The 15,378-nt window shown below is 39.2% G+C and overlaps 1 pseudogene; it reads left to right on the top strand.

Annotated features, from left to right (window-relative positions):
* Positions 1-4,009: 4,009 nt before the first annotated feature.
* On the top strand, positions 4,010-13,555 carry LOC140913640 (collagenase 3-like; annotated as a pseudogene).
* Positions 13,556-15,378: the final 1,823 nt, after the last annotated feature.

The raw sequence follows: 15,378 nt of genomic DNA, 5'->3' as shown, positions 1-15,378 counted from the left end.
ATGGTGCCTAAAGATGCAAATAGGCTCCTGATGGTATTTACAAAAGTGTCAGCACCTAAACTACTCAGTGATTTCAAATGGAGTTGGGGGTGTTAGCTTCTCTGAGACTCAGACCCTAACTGTGTAACGCTGGACAGCCATAAATTAATGCACCCAAAATAAAGGCCACTTTTGAAATTTTGGGCCTTACTCTCACTACCTCAGGTTTCCAAATTTTACGTTTTTCTCTATTATATGAATCATCACTTAATTAGCTGACTGGGCTGTCTGAAGATTATTTAATGCTTGTAAAGCCCTTTGAAGCTGTAAGACCCTTTATAAGTGCTAAGTACTAGCATTTTTTCCCACTGTTTTGTTACTAACAACATTTCTAAGAAGGAAACAAACATTTCCATGTTGCTTACCGGGTGGCCACTGAACCATATATCCTATAAATTGAGTCATTGACAGTTTACTTTGTCCCAAATGGTTTTTTTGGAGTCTCAGCTTTGAGCATGAAATTTAGCATTTCTTCCTGTTATTTATTCTTTTCCTGCCAGAGATAATGATGACACACTGTAGTTAGAATTGCCCAACAAGGTAAAACAATCCTTGTGTTTGGAAATTGCATGGAGAAAGCTGCATTCTTGGTGTTCAGTTCTTCCTTTCCTGCTCAGGTTATTCTTGTATTGTATACTTTACAATTTGAATAGAAATCTGTTTTTTTTTTAAAGTGGTGCTCTCTCTATTAGTCGTCTAGTCTTCTAAGGCAACGTTTTCAAGTGTGTCTAAGTGACATGGGAACATAAGTCCCATTTTGAAAAGCAACTTAGGTCCAGAGTTTTAAAGGTATTTATAGTGCCTAAAGATGCAAATAGGCTCCTGATGGTATTTACAAAAGCATCGGAGCAAGTTATATGACTAACTCCCATAGATTTCAATGTGAGTTAGGCACCTAACCTGCTCAGGTGCTTTTGTAAATCCTGCTGGGTGCCAGTCTGGATCTGTAGGCACCTAAACACATTTGAAAATCTGCCCCTTAGGCACTTAGGCACCTAAGTGTCATTGAAAGTCAATGAGACCTTGGTTCCTAAATACCTAAGTCACTTTTGAAAATGTGACTATTAAATGCTTTTGAAATCTTTGTCCCTAAAATTATGAATTTGCTACCATTTGGACAAGCGACTGGCCCACATCAACCCCCTGCCCCCCCAACCTTGAACACCTTCAAATATTGTGTGTGGGGGGGAATAGCATCTGAATTTACATCTAGATCCTAATTTCATGGCTGACCTCTATTTCTATAATGATCTCAATTGCAGATCCCCAGAAACTCTAGAGATTTGAAACTAGGATCCAGATCTAAATGTTGCAGTTTGGTTTCATCTCTATTACATACACTAGATCTCGTCAAACTATTTATTACAAATACCATTGTTTACAAATTTAGCCCCTTTTTTGGAGAGTGATGCTACAAACTATATCAGGGGTCGACAACCTTTCAGAAGTGGTGTGCCGAGTCTTCATTTATTCACTCTAATTTAAGGTTTTGCGTGCCAGTAATACATGTTAACATTTTTAGAAGGTCTCTTTCTATGTGTATAATATATAAGTAAACTATTGTTGTATATAAAGTAAATAAGGCTTTTAAAATGTTTAAGAAGCTTCATTTAAAATTAAATTAAAATACAGAGCCCTCCGGACCCGTGGCCAGGACCCAGGCAGTGTGAGTGCCATTGAAAATCACTTGCGTGCTGCCTTTGGCACGTGTGCCATAGGTTGCCTTCCCCTGAACTACATCAAACTACTAAAGGAAACAAACTCTGACTGCACTGTGGCTATAAGTCTGTTCGACACTCCCCGTCGCATCCCAGTCAAAAAAGGTGTGAGACATGGTTTCACCGAAACTCTTCACAGTCTGCCTCCAAATGGTAATGAGGCAGATGAACTGGAAGGGTAGAATCAGCATCAACAGAGAGCAGTTAAACCACCTCAGATTCGCGGACAATATTGTGCTGATTGCCAAAAACACTACCAAACTACAGAAAATGCTGCGAGAACTCGACCCAAAAAGCAGCAAAGTTGGACTGAAACTTAACTGCTCCAAAACAAAATGTATGTGGTCTGAAACCTTGCCAAAAGCCCAAATAATAGTAAATGGAGAACAAATAGAAGTTGAGCAATACGCCTATTTGGGCCAAGAAATTAACATGTACCACGATCAGGAAGGTAAACTCTTGCAAAGAAAGAAAGCAGGTTCGTGCACATTCAGTTCCGTCAAGGATGTCCTCCAATGAAAAATCAACAAGGCAACACGCGCCAACCTCTTCAACTCAACAGTACTGCCGGCAATGTTGTATGGCAGCGAAACCTGGGCATTGATGAAGATAGAGGAGCAACAACTGTCTGTCACAGAGAGTGTGATGGAAAGAAGAATTCTGGGGATTTAAATCCATGACCGAGTCCCCAAAGAAGTGATCAGACTACAGAGTGGAGTGCAGGATGTTGTTGTTGAAACCAGGTACAATAAAATGCGATGGACCAGGCATATAGCTAGGCACACTGACAATTGATGGACTGCAACTGTTCCCAAGTGGTACTCACGGGAACTGAAATTACTACTCGGCTGACCTCCAAAGAGATGTGAAGATTTTATCATAAAAAGGCATGGCCACACATAGAGACGGAAGGGCAGGATAAGAGAAGAATGGAAGACATTTTGTAATTGATGGAATCTATATGAGGGCTGAAGGACCGATGGATCAAGGTGATCAAGCTGAATCATTTGCAAACCATGCTAGATATTCTTAAAAATGTTTCAGTGTGTCACAAAATAGTACAAATGAGTAATTTCAAACTGAGATCCACTGTTGCCAATAGAACTACTCATTGTGCATATGTTGAAGCACATGCCTAAGTCTTTCCTGTACTGAGGCCTATGTGTCTTTTAGAAGCTATTTATTGCAGTGTTTTACTGTCTGTGGCACAGGTCTGGTCACTTCAGTCATATGGTTTTGTTTCTCATCCCTGATTCGATGACTGGCATATTATAAATGGGGAAATAAAGAGCAGTGAATAATGGCTGACAAATAATGCACTTCCATTATGGATAATCATTTGTGCTGGAAGTCATGGAACTCTTGGAGTTCATGAGCGTTTTGGTGGATCCTGGGAAGTGACAAATAACCTGATTCCAATTAACGATAGCAAACTGAACTAGATGCTTTTATCCACAAAAGAATGACCAAGTCCAGCTTTTTAAAGCTTTAATTATTTAATCTGCACTGTCTGCCTTTTCTCCTGTACAGATCCCTGCACCAACAATAATCCTTTGTGTGCTCTGGGCAGGGTGTGTCATTAAAATTAACAATCAGTGTCAGAGATGTTCAGTGGTCCTGTGTGAAATTGGTGTCCGTCCTCATCTAAATACACACCACAATGTAACTCTAAATGGTTTCCTGGGTCAGTCAGCAGAGAGACCAAAGAAGATCTGTGAACTGGGACTTTAATATCTTTTTACCGTAGAGGTGGTCTCTCCGGTTTAGAATGAGGTACTCTGTGTGTGCTTACTATTGTCACTCACTGCTTGTGTTACACCACTTTTGTAGAAAATAAGCTACCTTCCTTGAGACAGAGCCCTGAAGGAAAAAGAGAGATTACACTGTTTTTAACTTTTAAACCATAGGCTTTGACTGTTTGTAAAAGAATGTGATACAGACCATTTGTGTCCTTGAATTAGAGGGAGGATGTACCAGTATCATGTGGCTAGGAGATGAGTCAAATGCTCAATATTTTTCATTATAAAAGACTATTTCATGATAAAAAGGTGCTCAGCACTATTCGGTAATCAGACATGATGAAGATGTCTGTTTCGTTGCCCTCCTATTCCGTTGCCTGGCACATTGTTTGCCATTGCCAATTCCTAGAATGGCAATATTAGAAACTGATGCCATCATGGATAGTGACCTAGACTCTGCAGAGGTATCTAGCTCATCTAACCCACAAAGCTCCCTTTAATCCAGACGTTGTGCAGAAAAGAAGCTTCGACTCCTTGGCATGTCGACTCCAGCATATGCAGTCACTCTTTGGCCAGGAGATAACTGGCTGGCTGGATTCAGAAACTTTAGATCTCATGAAACAACCAAGATGTGGTGTCCCTGATGTGGCAGAATACAACTTTTTCCCCAGGAAAATCAAATGGCTGACTTATAACTTGACATACAGCTAAAAGGAGTCTGCTATATTTTGCATTTCCCCCCTTGTAGTTCTCTGTTTTTGTTGGGCAATATTTTCCACTGATTTCTATAGCGCTTCAAGAAAAAAAGGGTCTCTTGCTCCCCTGCTGCTGCTGGTATTGCTAAAAATCAACGCTATATAATTTGTGTGCATATATTTACTATATAGCTATAATAATCCAGAAATATTTAAAGGTCTTTGTAGATAATCATCTCAGCATGAGGTTTCAGTGCAATGCTGTAGCAAAAAGGACTAATGTCATCCTGGGATATATAAAAAAGGAATATCAAGTAGAAGTAGGGAAGTGATCTTGCCTCTGTATACTACATTGGTAAGACCACCATTAGAATACTATATCCAGTTCTCCACACTTCAAGAGGGATGTGGAAATACTGGAGAGAGTTTAAAGGAGGGCCACAAAAATGGTCCAGGGACTGGAAAACAAGCCATAAAATGTGAGGCTTAAGGAGCTCAATCTATCCAGCTTATTGAAGAGAAGTCTGAGAAATGACTTAATCACTGTGTATAGGTACATAACACATGGAAAGATATCTGAAGGTGGGAGACTTTTCAGCCTTACAGAACAAGGCATAAGTGGGTGGAAATTGAAGTTCAACAAATTCAAAACTAGATCCAGAAGTCCTTTCTGGCATTTCAGATCATGACATCTGTGCTTAAAATCTCTCAGGTTATCCTTTTCTTGGGCCAGATCTTTCTTCTCTCTTTCTTCATAGTCATTCAGAGTGTCTAATGCTGCAAAATCAGGTTCAAAAAGTTTTTTACTTATCTGTAATGGAAATTCACTCCTGTTTGTTCACTACATGCAAGAGTCCCTTTGAAGCCCATTGGTCTCAGTTTACATCATGCATTAGTATTATTTATTGTATTATGGTAGCTCCAAAAGGTGCCAAGTGAGTTCAGGGCCCCATTGTACTAGGTGCTGTACATACATATATTAAAATACAGTATTGTTATTATTGACCGAGTCCAAGCACAAAAACGTGTAATAGGTTTTGGTTAAGGTGATGAAGTTGGGCAAACTTTAGAGATGGGGGAATCATTTTTAGATGGTAAATATTGCCAGATTAATTCAATTTGGGCTTCTTTGGGTTGAAAATGTCAAAGTTGACTTTGTAGTATTCGGATTGCTAATATTGTCTTTGATACGTAGGTATTGTATTTACAGAGTAAAACTGACTTTAATTTTAAAAAGGTTAGGGGAGCTGAAAGACCACCCCATTAAGATTGTCAAAGAATTGCATGTGATGCACATTATTTGGCCTACTCACAGAGTAAGGTTCTAATTACTTTGAGCAAGGATAGCAGAATTGGACCTTCTGTTACTGGAAAGCAGTGTGGACTAATTTATTGCATAGACACGACACTTTTTCCTCCAGACAGGAGGAGAGGGAAATAGATGTATATAAGTGTCTAACTGGAACTGTTCACCACTTTTCATTCAGAAATTTTTTATTAATAGCTATTTTGCAGCAACAAAATTTTCACAGAAACTCTATTTTCCTTAAAATTTTAGGGGGGGTGTGTTTGTTAACAAAACTAAAAGGTTTTGGTTTTCATCATTGTGATGCTGTTTATTTTTTGCAAATCTTCCCTCTCCCTACTCCCTGAATGTTTTTCTCCAAAAAGCTCTATTTCTAACATTTAACTATGTCTGAAATTTTAATAGTCTTGTTGTTAAACTATATCACAGCTGATTTTAATTAGTCAGTACTTACTTCATCAGCCTTGAACACGTTTAATAAATAATTTTGCTATGAAACAAAACAAAGAGACAGCAAAGGTTTTATTGTACTTGTAAACATTCCTTGCAGTGTGACCTTTATTCAGGACATTGCATTTTACACTTTAGGACAAGCATCTGAAAAATTGCGAGGCTGTGCATCTCACTCATTTCAAATAGTCTGCCATGAGTAGACAGAAAGGTTTTCTAACCCATGCATGTGCTAATGAACAAAATTGTGAATTACACTCCTGATCTGACCCAGGAAGAGGTGGATTAAGCAATCCAGGAGGCATTCAAAGTCTGGACTGATGTGACTCCTCTTAACTTCTTCAGACTCTCCTTCGGCACTACTGACATCATGATCTCTTTTGGAACAAAAGGTGACTGAGGGAAGTAGCTATTAGTGTTTTAAAATTCTATGGGCTACATTCTGTTTTGATTTACACCCTGCACCACTCCAGAGTGGTTTGACCTGGTTACATGCCAGGTTAGAACTTGGTTTCTTGCATTAATCTCATCAGCTGTTTTATGGGGCATTTAACATTCTGTTTGCTTTACAGAGCATGGTGACTTTTCCCCTTTTGATGGACCTTTCAGTCAACAGGCTCATGCTTTCCCACCCGGAGAAAACTTTGGAGGAGATATCCACTTTGATGACGATGAAACCTGGACTAATGATACCAGAATGTTAATAACTATTCAATATTACTATTTATAATACAATAACAACCAGAGGCTCCAGTCAGAACTGGGACCTCATTGTGCTATACGCTGTGTAAATACAGTCCTTGTCTCAAGAGCTTCTGATCTAGTAATAACATCTTACATTTTATAAAGCATTTTCTGTTTTAAAGCACTTTACAAACTCTGTGGGCCAAATCTTGCAACTTTCAATGACTTGGGCCCTGTATTGTGATGTGCTAATGGCTGCCTTTAATGTATCATGTGCTCTCAAGGAGTCAGTGGGGATAGAGGTTGATTAACATTTTGTGAGTCTGGGTCCTTTAATGGAAGTATTGGGTGCCTGGGTGTTGACATACTGAGCAACAATCTGGTCACCCCATCTCAAAAAAGATATATTGGAATTGGAAAAAGTTCAGAAAAGGGCAACAAAAATTATTAGGGGTATGGAATGGCTTCCATATGAGGAGAGATTAATAAGACTGGGACTTTTCAGCTTGGAAAAGAGATGACTAAGGGGGAATATGATAGAGGTCTATGAAATCATGACTGGTGAAGAGAAAGTAAATAAGGAAGTTTTATTTACTCCTTCTCATAAAACAAGAACTAGGGCTCACCAAATGAAGTTAATAGGCAGCAGGTTTAAAACAAACAAAAGGAAGTATTTCTTCACACAATGCATAGTTAACCTGTGGAACTCTTTGCCAGAGGATGTTGTGAAGACCAAGACTATAACAGGGTCCAAAAAATAACTAGATAAATTCATGCAGGAAAGGTCCATCAATGACAATTATCCAGGATGGGCAGGGATGGTGTCCCTAGCCTCTGTTTTCCAGATGCTGGGAATGAGCAACAGGGGATGGATCACTTGATTACCTGTACTGTTCATTCCCTCTGGGGCACCTGGCATTAGTCACTGTTGGAAGACTGGATACTGGGCTAGATGAAACTTTGATCTGACCCAGTGTGGCCATTTTTATGTTCTTATGTTCTGTTGGGTCTGTTAATTCAGTGTTCTGATGTGCACTGCACTGGTGCTGCCTGGTCTCCTGGAGAAATGGCGTAAGAAAGAAAGAAAGAAAGAAAGAAAGAAAGAAAGAAAGAAAGAAAGAAAGAAAGAAAGAAAAAGAGCAGCATAAATATCCCAATAAGGAGAAAGTGAGGAAGCTGCCAGGACCCCCTTTCAGGGAATCTTGGAGAGAGCCCATCTAGGAGCACAGAGGAGAGTGGAGGTCATTTATGTGCCAATTAAAGGGAGAGTTTTTGTTCATGGGTCCATTATGAAAAAGGGAATGGTTCAGCATGGGTGTATGTGTGCTTTGATGGGAGGGTCTGGGACACACATCTAATTCAGTGAAAGCCGGTGACCCTGCCAGCCACTTTTGTAGTATAGACTGTAAACTGAATTGCTTTGGCTAATTCTGATTTGGCTTTGCTGTCTTGCAGCCTTTAACCTGTTTATAGTTGCTGCCCATGAGATTGGCCATGCTTTGGGACTAGACCACTCCAGCAATCCCAAAGCTCTAATGTACCCTCTTTACACCTACACTGGAACTAGGGACTTTGGTTTTCCTGAAGATGATGTGGAAGGCATCCAAGCTCTTTATGGTATTGTGCAAAAGTTAACTAGCATTTCTGAGGAAGCTCATGTCGTTTTTGCAGTTTCTGTCATGTCTGCCTAACAACATTATTCCAAACTATTTCTCTTTGGCACTTTAACCTCCCCAACTAATCCTGCTTATAAGCAGATGGTCTTTATCACAGAAGTGGAACAGAAGCACTGTGCCTGCTGGGCAAGAGGTAATGGCTTAGTGAACAATGTTTGCAGGTCTAGAAGAAAGAACTGTGAATGCCAAAGCCCCAGAGACATGTGATCCAAACTTCTCAGCAGATGCCATTACAGAGATACATGGGGAGAAAGTAATCTTTAAGGACATGTAAGTAATGTGATGAAATTCATCCCTACCATTTGCATTTCATTTCACAGCTATCCGCTTCGTTACTTTTAAGGCCACAAAACAGGAGATGGTGAGCACATCCTACTGAGGAACCATGTGGGGAACAAAGCTTTCCAAACTTTATCCCCAGAGTACTGCTATTTATTATTTCACCTATGTACCTATGGGCTTTTTGTGTTGAGTGTAAAAGAAGAGGGGGAAGGAAGAATGAAGAAAAAGTAAATTTTTATTGATAATGTTATTTACATATAGCAGAATCCATTAACTGCACTAACACTATCGTGTCGGTGTGCATGGCGCTTTATAGCATTCGATTAAGATGGCCCTGTGCAAAATGCGTGAATCGTTATCTATTTATTTATTTGTATAATGGCAGCACCTAGAGGCCTTAATCAGACTGACCTATTCAGAATCAGCATTAGTTGAAATCTGGCCTGCATTTGTAAATCAGAACCTTTTACTTTTCATGAATTGTTCACCAAAAACTAGGTGCCAAATTTGGCCCCAACTGGAGAGCTACTGATACACTAGGGCTGTTGTGCATCAAGGAATTCTGAGTTTGAACTTTGTTTACTAGGAGAAGTCACATGAGGAAGGTCACATGACATTCTCTCAGTGTGGCCACCATTCCTGCTTCTGGTTCAGGATGAACCAGCAAACCCAGTGCGAACATGCAAGAACTCATTGAACCTTGGCTCGCAATGACATTCAAGCCTGGGAAAACTAGGTTCATTCACACCCAAACTTTATAAGCTTCAGAGCCAACAAACCCATTTAGACAAGTACATGAATGGTCATAAAATAGTCACAAAGCTCTCATGAACAGAACTTGGAAATGTTCTCACAGTGCTAGTTATTGTCATTCCATAGGACATTCCTTACTCTTAACCTATCCCTGGCGTCATCTTAGTAATTCCTAGCACCAAGCTCCTTTGCGTTCTCTGCATATGTCTTCCATTATCTTTTCCCTCTTTAATCTGAAGATCATTTACATAAATCAATGAATATCAGTATAAGTATATATTTTTGCTTTTTAAATTAGATTTTTCTGGCATCAAACCTCTCAGATGACAGGAGAAAATGCAATGGTTATTAATTCAGTTTGCCCAGATCTTCCAAACCAGATTGATGCAGCTTATGAACACCCGAGCAAGGATCTTGTATTGATGTTTAGAGGTAAGTAACTTATCCATTGCCTTCAGACTAGAACTCTATTTTATTTTAGTTCTTATATTGCATTCATGTAACCATCCAAAGTGTAAATGTGGCCATTCAGAGCAGGGACTATCTCTGTGTTAAATATTTGTACAGTTCCTAGCACAGTGGTCCATGACTGAAGGTTAGGTGCTACATAAAAAACAACAAATAATAACCATATGAATGATTTGTCCAATGCTTGGGTATCTCCTTGGATGTGTATAGTCCTTCTTGACTTGGAAAATTAGCTATGTCATTTGTATACAAATGATCAATAACTGATTTTCAAGATGTGAAGGATTGAGCTTTTGAAAAAGTAAATAAAGATTCAACATAATTCCTCACTATTATAGAAAAATATCAAATACTTATTTGTATGCCACCTGTGATAAAGATCATCTCTGCAGGCTGAAAACATTCACTCTACAGGCAGCATTAGGAGTTTTCTTAAGTCCTCATTTGGGCAATAATTTACCAGTAATTAAAATCCTAAATGGTAAGTTTATTACTGTCTTGTAGTTTTTTCATTGAAAACTTAATGCATCAGATTTTCTGTGAGAATTTCTATTTCTTTCTTCCTAAAATGTTTGTTTGAAGAGATTTTACAATGGAGTTGAAAGTTTTCTTTTAAAAATAGCAGCTGAACATACAAAATAACTGTGGTTGGCAAACAAAAACCAGGGCTCGAACCATTCTATTTTCTTTACGTAAATGCTTTAACAAAATATTGTTCTTGTTTCTCAGAATTCCTAAAAACAAACATTTACAGTCACCCTCACCTCAATGGCTACTTTTTTCCAGCTTTCTTTTTTTTCTTTTTTTTTTTTTTTTGAAGGACAGCCTGTCGTCTTCAATCTGCACTGATGATAGCCTTAATTTTCAATGTTAGTGTGATTCAGGAGAATCTTTTGACGTTATCCTGAATTACTTGTGCATCTCACAGCTCCCACTGAAGTCAATAGCAGGTTTTGGCTCTGCAAGGAATGAAGGACAAGACACCAGGAATGTGGTTTAATTAGGCCACAACTTTATTAAGTTACACACCTGGGAACTACCAGCAATAACTCATCCAGTGCAGGTTATCCTTCCTTCTGTCATCTGTACCACCTGGGGGAGGGCTGTCATCAGCTTCCTCCCCCTCCACATAATTAATCTGGTCCCACAACACCGCTGGCACCCCAACACGCTCATACAAGGGGAGTGGGGAGGGAAGAGGTTTGTCTCCTTGCTGTACCTGACATTATGAGGCCCAACCCCATCCCCCACCTTCTTTAGGAGATGCCTTTTCCCAATCCACTTCCAATTCTGGTTTATCAGGGAATCAGGCTTACTACTGAACAAGCACCTGCACTGGGCGCCTGCTAAGTTGCAACAAATGAATTTTACAACCTTACCCTACCCATCATGTCTGTTCCTGTGCTGCTCATAGGAAGGTGTGAAAACCCACATTGCCTAGGCCAGTCTGAAAGTGTGAGAAAAATTCCTTCCCAGTCCTGAAAAGGTGACTAGCAGAATACCCATAGCAAAGCCCAAAGCTCCAGTCCTAAGGGACATGAGTGGGACAGGAACATTTCTTCTCAGCACAGAATGGCACCCTGACGCAGTGGCCTATAAACTCTCCTGTTGTGTGTGTGGGAGCCAATGGGATTTCTATGCACCCTTCTGTCCAACCAGTCAGGCACAGAGTCTCCTTACTCCACCCCTCAAACCCACAAGTAGTGCTGAGTGCCCACAAAGAGAGGAGGAAAAAAGGAGGGTGCAATCCTTAAAAGGGCCAAAGGTTTTCTTTCTCCTGCTGGTCCAGACAAAGCCTTCTCTGAAACTACAGGAGCAATGGGTAGGGGTAGAGGAATTCTATTACCTTGAATAAACTGCTGTCCTAATTCAGACCACAATCCTGAAAACACTAAACACTGGCTTAAATTGAGACAAGTGCAAGCTCAGCTCTTTTAATACAAAGAATTTGCCAAAAGTAGACTGACAAGATCCCACAGGATTGTGTCCTTAATCTATTTTTGGCAACTCCTTCATATTAAAATAGGTGAGTTTATATTTTTACAAAGACCACTTGAATCCTTGGTACCATCTGAATGCATCCCATCAAGAGGAGTTCATGGCCATAGTGCCTGAGTTTGGTTTGAGAAAGGACAGAATCACGTGCCACCCTGGCAGGATTCTCTCAGTTGCTCAGATTCTGCAATAGTGTGTGTGATATAAAAACTTAGATGGGATAGAAAAGTGTAGGGGTTGCTCTTGCTGCTCACCTCTGCTTTTTTGAAAATTCCCCTATTGATTTGGTATCACTAAATGTATAGTTTTCAGAGGAACAGCCGTGTGAGTCTGTATTCGCAAAAAGAACAGGAGGACTTGTGGCACCTTAGAGACTAACCAATTTATTTGAGCATAAGCTTTCGTGAGCTACAGCTCACTTCATCGGATGCATGTAGCTATAGCTCACGAAAGCTTATGCTCAAATAAATTGGTTAGTCTCTAAGGTGCCACAAGTCCTCCTTTTCTTTTTGTAAATGTATAGTGTTTTTCCTTCCATAAATACTTCATGCAGGAAAGAAATTTTGGGCTCAAAAAGGACATGTCATACTTTAGGGCTACCCCAGGAAACTTTATGAACTTGGATTTCCAAGAACTCTCCAGAAGGTAGATGCTGCATTTCATGATACAAAGGCTGGAAAGACCAAGTTTTTTGCAGGAGACAAGTACTGGAGATATAATATTGGTGGGACATAAAGAAGTTGGGTAACCTGCTTGTGTTGTCAATTCAATCCAAATATTTGGGTTCACCAAGGTTAGTGCTGGCTCTATATTTAATATCTCTATTTTAGAGTTTGGGAGGTGTAGAATCCATAGACTTGGAGATCAAAGTCCTCAATTTATCCACAGAACAGATACAGGACAGGCATTAGATGTGCAAGCTTTTCCCTTCCTTCCCACTAATATGTCTCCACCCTGAGCTGTCTCAGCTTAAAATAACTATTGAATCACCATAAATTGGATAATCTGTTTCAATTTGTTTTTTCCTGTTCATTTTTATTACAGCTGTGATGAACGTCATTCTATGGAAAATGGTTATCCAAAAGTAATAGCGAAAGATTTCCCAGGAACTGAAAATAAAATTGATGCAGCATACTGAGAAAATGGTAAATTTTAATGCTAGTAAAAATGCTTTGCCCTAATGGTTGGATGTGCCCATCGACTGACATACAGAAATTAGTGCATTAAAACATAACAAGATCTAATTATGTAAAAGAGGCCTGGTGCTACCAACATAGTGTTGAAATAGATTTTTGTATAATGTAAATATTAGAAGTCTTTAAAATAGAAATATAATGTGTTAGAAAGCTCAAAACCAATGTGGAAAATTAAGTTGTGTACTATTACTGCAGCCTCTGGCTTTTCCTTGTCCTTTTTTTTTTTTTAAATACTATAAACCAAACCAATTCCTTCCCATTTCAAAGAAGGGTGATCTGAGGTTGGCTGGACTACAAAGTGGCTGTTTTACAATATTGTGATAGCCAGAGAGATCACTGGATATTTTGTAGCTACATTGTTCAAAGTAGCAAAGTGATAATATTTCTACCTTCTTAAAGAATAAGTAACATGATGGCTGTGATGATTCTTAAACTGATTTTCTTTTCTTGTAGGTTCCATCTATTTCTTCCATGGATCAAAGCAATTTGAATATAGCATCTGCCATAAGCGTGTTCTTCGTACTTTGAGAGCAAACTGAATAGTGTGCTGTTAACCCACATCTCAGTCTGTGGGCACGACAAGTGAGGCAGTCAAACATGTCAGACTACTAGTCCTATGGGTTCTAGTTCTTAATGACATAGTCTACATGTATGTACTGTGATTGCCATTAAAAAGTCAACAATTGCCAAGAGATACCACATAGTTAGCACAATACATTCACTGCTGAAGCAAAATAGAAACTATAGTAGCTCAGAATCTAGAATGGGACAGGAATTTTTTGATGAACTGTTTTCCTGTTTTAAAAAAAAAGGTCAAATTGTCAAAACCAAAACTGTTTAAGGAAAAAAAGTCAGTTTTGATGAATTTCTCAACTCAAATTTGTTTTTCAAAAAGTTTCAAAATTGTTGAATCAGCCTGTTTTGACATTTTCAGAATGAAAAGTTCTGGTGTCCCAGCTCAAAACAACTTCTTGTGTTGAACTGTGAATTAATCATAGTAAAAAAAAAATAACTTGTACAAAAACAAAAAATGGCCAAAATAAAAATGAAACATTTTGAAATGATTGAAACAAAACATTTTGATTGATCCAAACTGAAATGTTTATGGTTTGTCAATGTGCAAAAATTTTGGAGATTGAATTTTTGTCCTGATTCATGATGGGAACATTTTTTGAAATCTTAAATGTTTTCCAGGGACAGGAAAACCGTTTCCTAACCAGCTCTATTAGATACCACTGACAACTGTCTGCAAGTGAAATGAGGATGCAGTGGTTAGACCAGGACACTAGAACCCAAGTGTCCTTGGTTCTATTCCCAACTTTCCTTGGCTCTGGTGCTGCAACTGGATTCCCATAAGTGGGTGGAGCCCCACTAAAATGACACAGATGCAGCTGTTTGCCTGTATAATTTCAGTTGCAAGAGCACGGCCCTTATGTGTGACCTGGGGCAGGCTACTTACCTGCTCCATACTTACTTTTACTGAGCTGCAAAATAGGCCTTTTACTACTTTCCTATCTTACAGGGATGTTAAGAAGAAAAGTGTTACTGGATGTGGTGAGCTAGCCCTAAGTATTAGAGATGTTTCTATTTTAAAGTTAACTTGCTATAGCAGAGGTTGACAAAGTGGCCTATTCACTTCTATTTGTTTTTCTAAAGTTCACTGTTTGCCAGCTTAGGGTCACATAAAAAAAACGAAGAAAAATATGCCTTATAATGCTATTTTGGGCACTGAAGTTTTGGAATAAATCAAAATATGACACAGCTTCAATTATTTTCATTTGTTTAACTTGTTTTGAAACCATTTTCTTGGCATGGTCTTTGCTTTTGAATGATTAGCACTTCAGTGCTTGTTTGGGGTTAATCAATCCCACCATCTCTCTTCTCTATGTCTTTCTAGGGGAAAAAAAGATTCTTAGTGAAAACTCCTACCTCTCAGCTTCCTGGAAAATGACCATCAATTCCACTTACCTTACATATGACCCCAAAATACGAGAATTTCAGAAACTGTTGTTAGCATATTGGTTGTTAGCACACTGTTCAGCAATTTGGCAGACTCGCAACACTTGCAAAATCATAGAATCACAGAAGTGTAGGACTGGAAGGGACCTCAATAAGTCACCGAGTCCAGGCCCCTGCACTTAAGTAAAACTAGACCATTCCTGACAGGTGTTTGTCTAGGTAACAGTCTGTGCTGGTGTGTTTGTACTGGGTGAAATTTACCTGTGTGCAAAGGATCAGCACAAGGCTTATGGCCCACTCAATTCCCACCTTAAGCTTTATTTCACAGCCCTCTACACAGGATGTTTTTAACATAAATAGTGGTGTCATCTGTGATCAGCTGAACCCGTGTGGATAGCATTTTATACTTCACATTGTC

Source organism: Lepidochelys kempii, chromosome 1 (genome assembly GCF_965140285.1).
Source record: "Lepidochelys kempii isolate rLepKem1 chromosome 1, rLepKem1.hap1, whole genome shotgun sequence".
NCBI classification, from domain to species: domain Eukaryota; kingdom Metazoa; phylum Chordata; order Testudines; family Cheloniidae; genus Lepidochelys; species Lepidochelys kempii.
The sequence above is the reverse complement of the archived record's forward strand: the minus strand, read 5'-3'. Positions and strand labels throughout refer to the sequence as shown.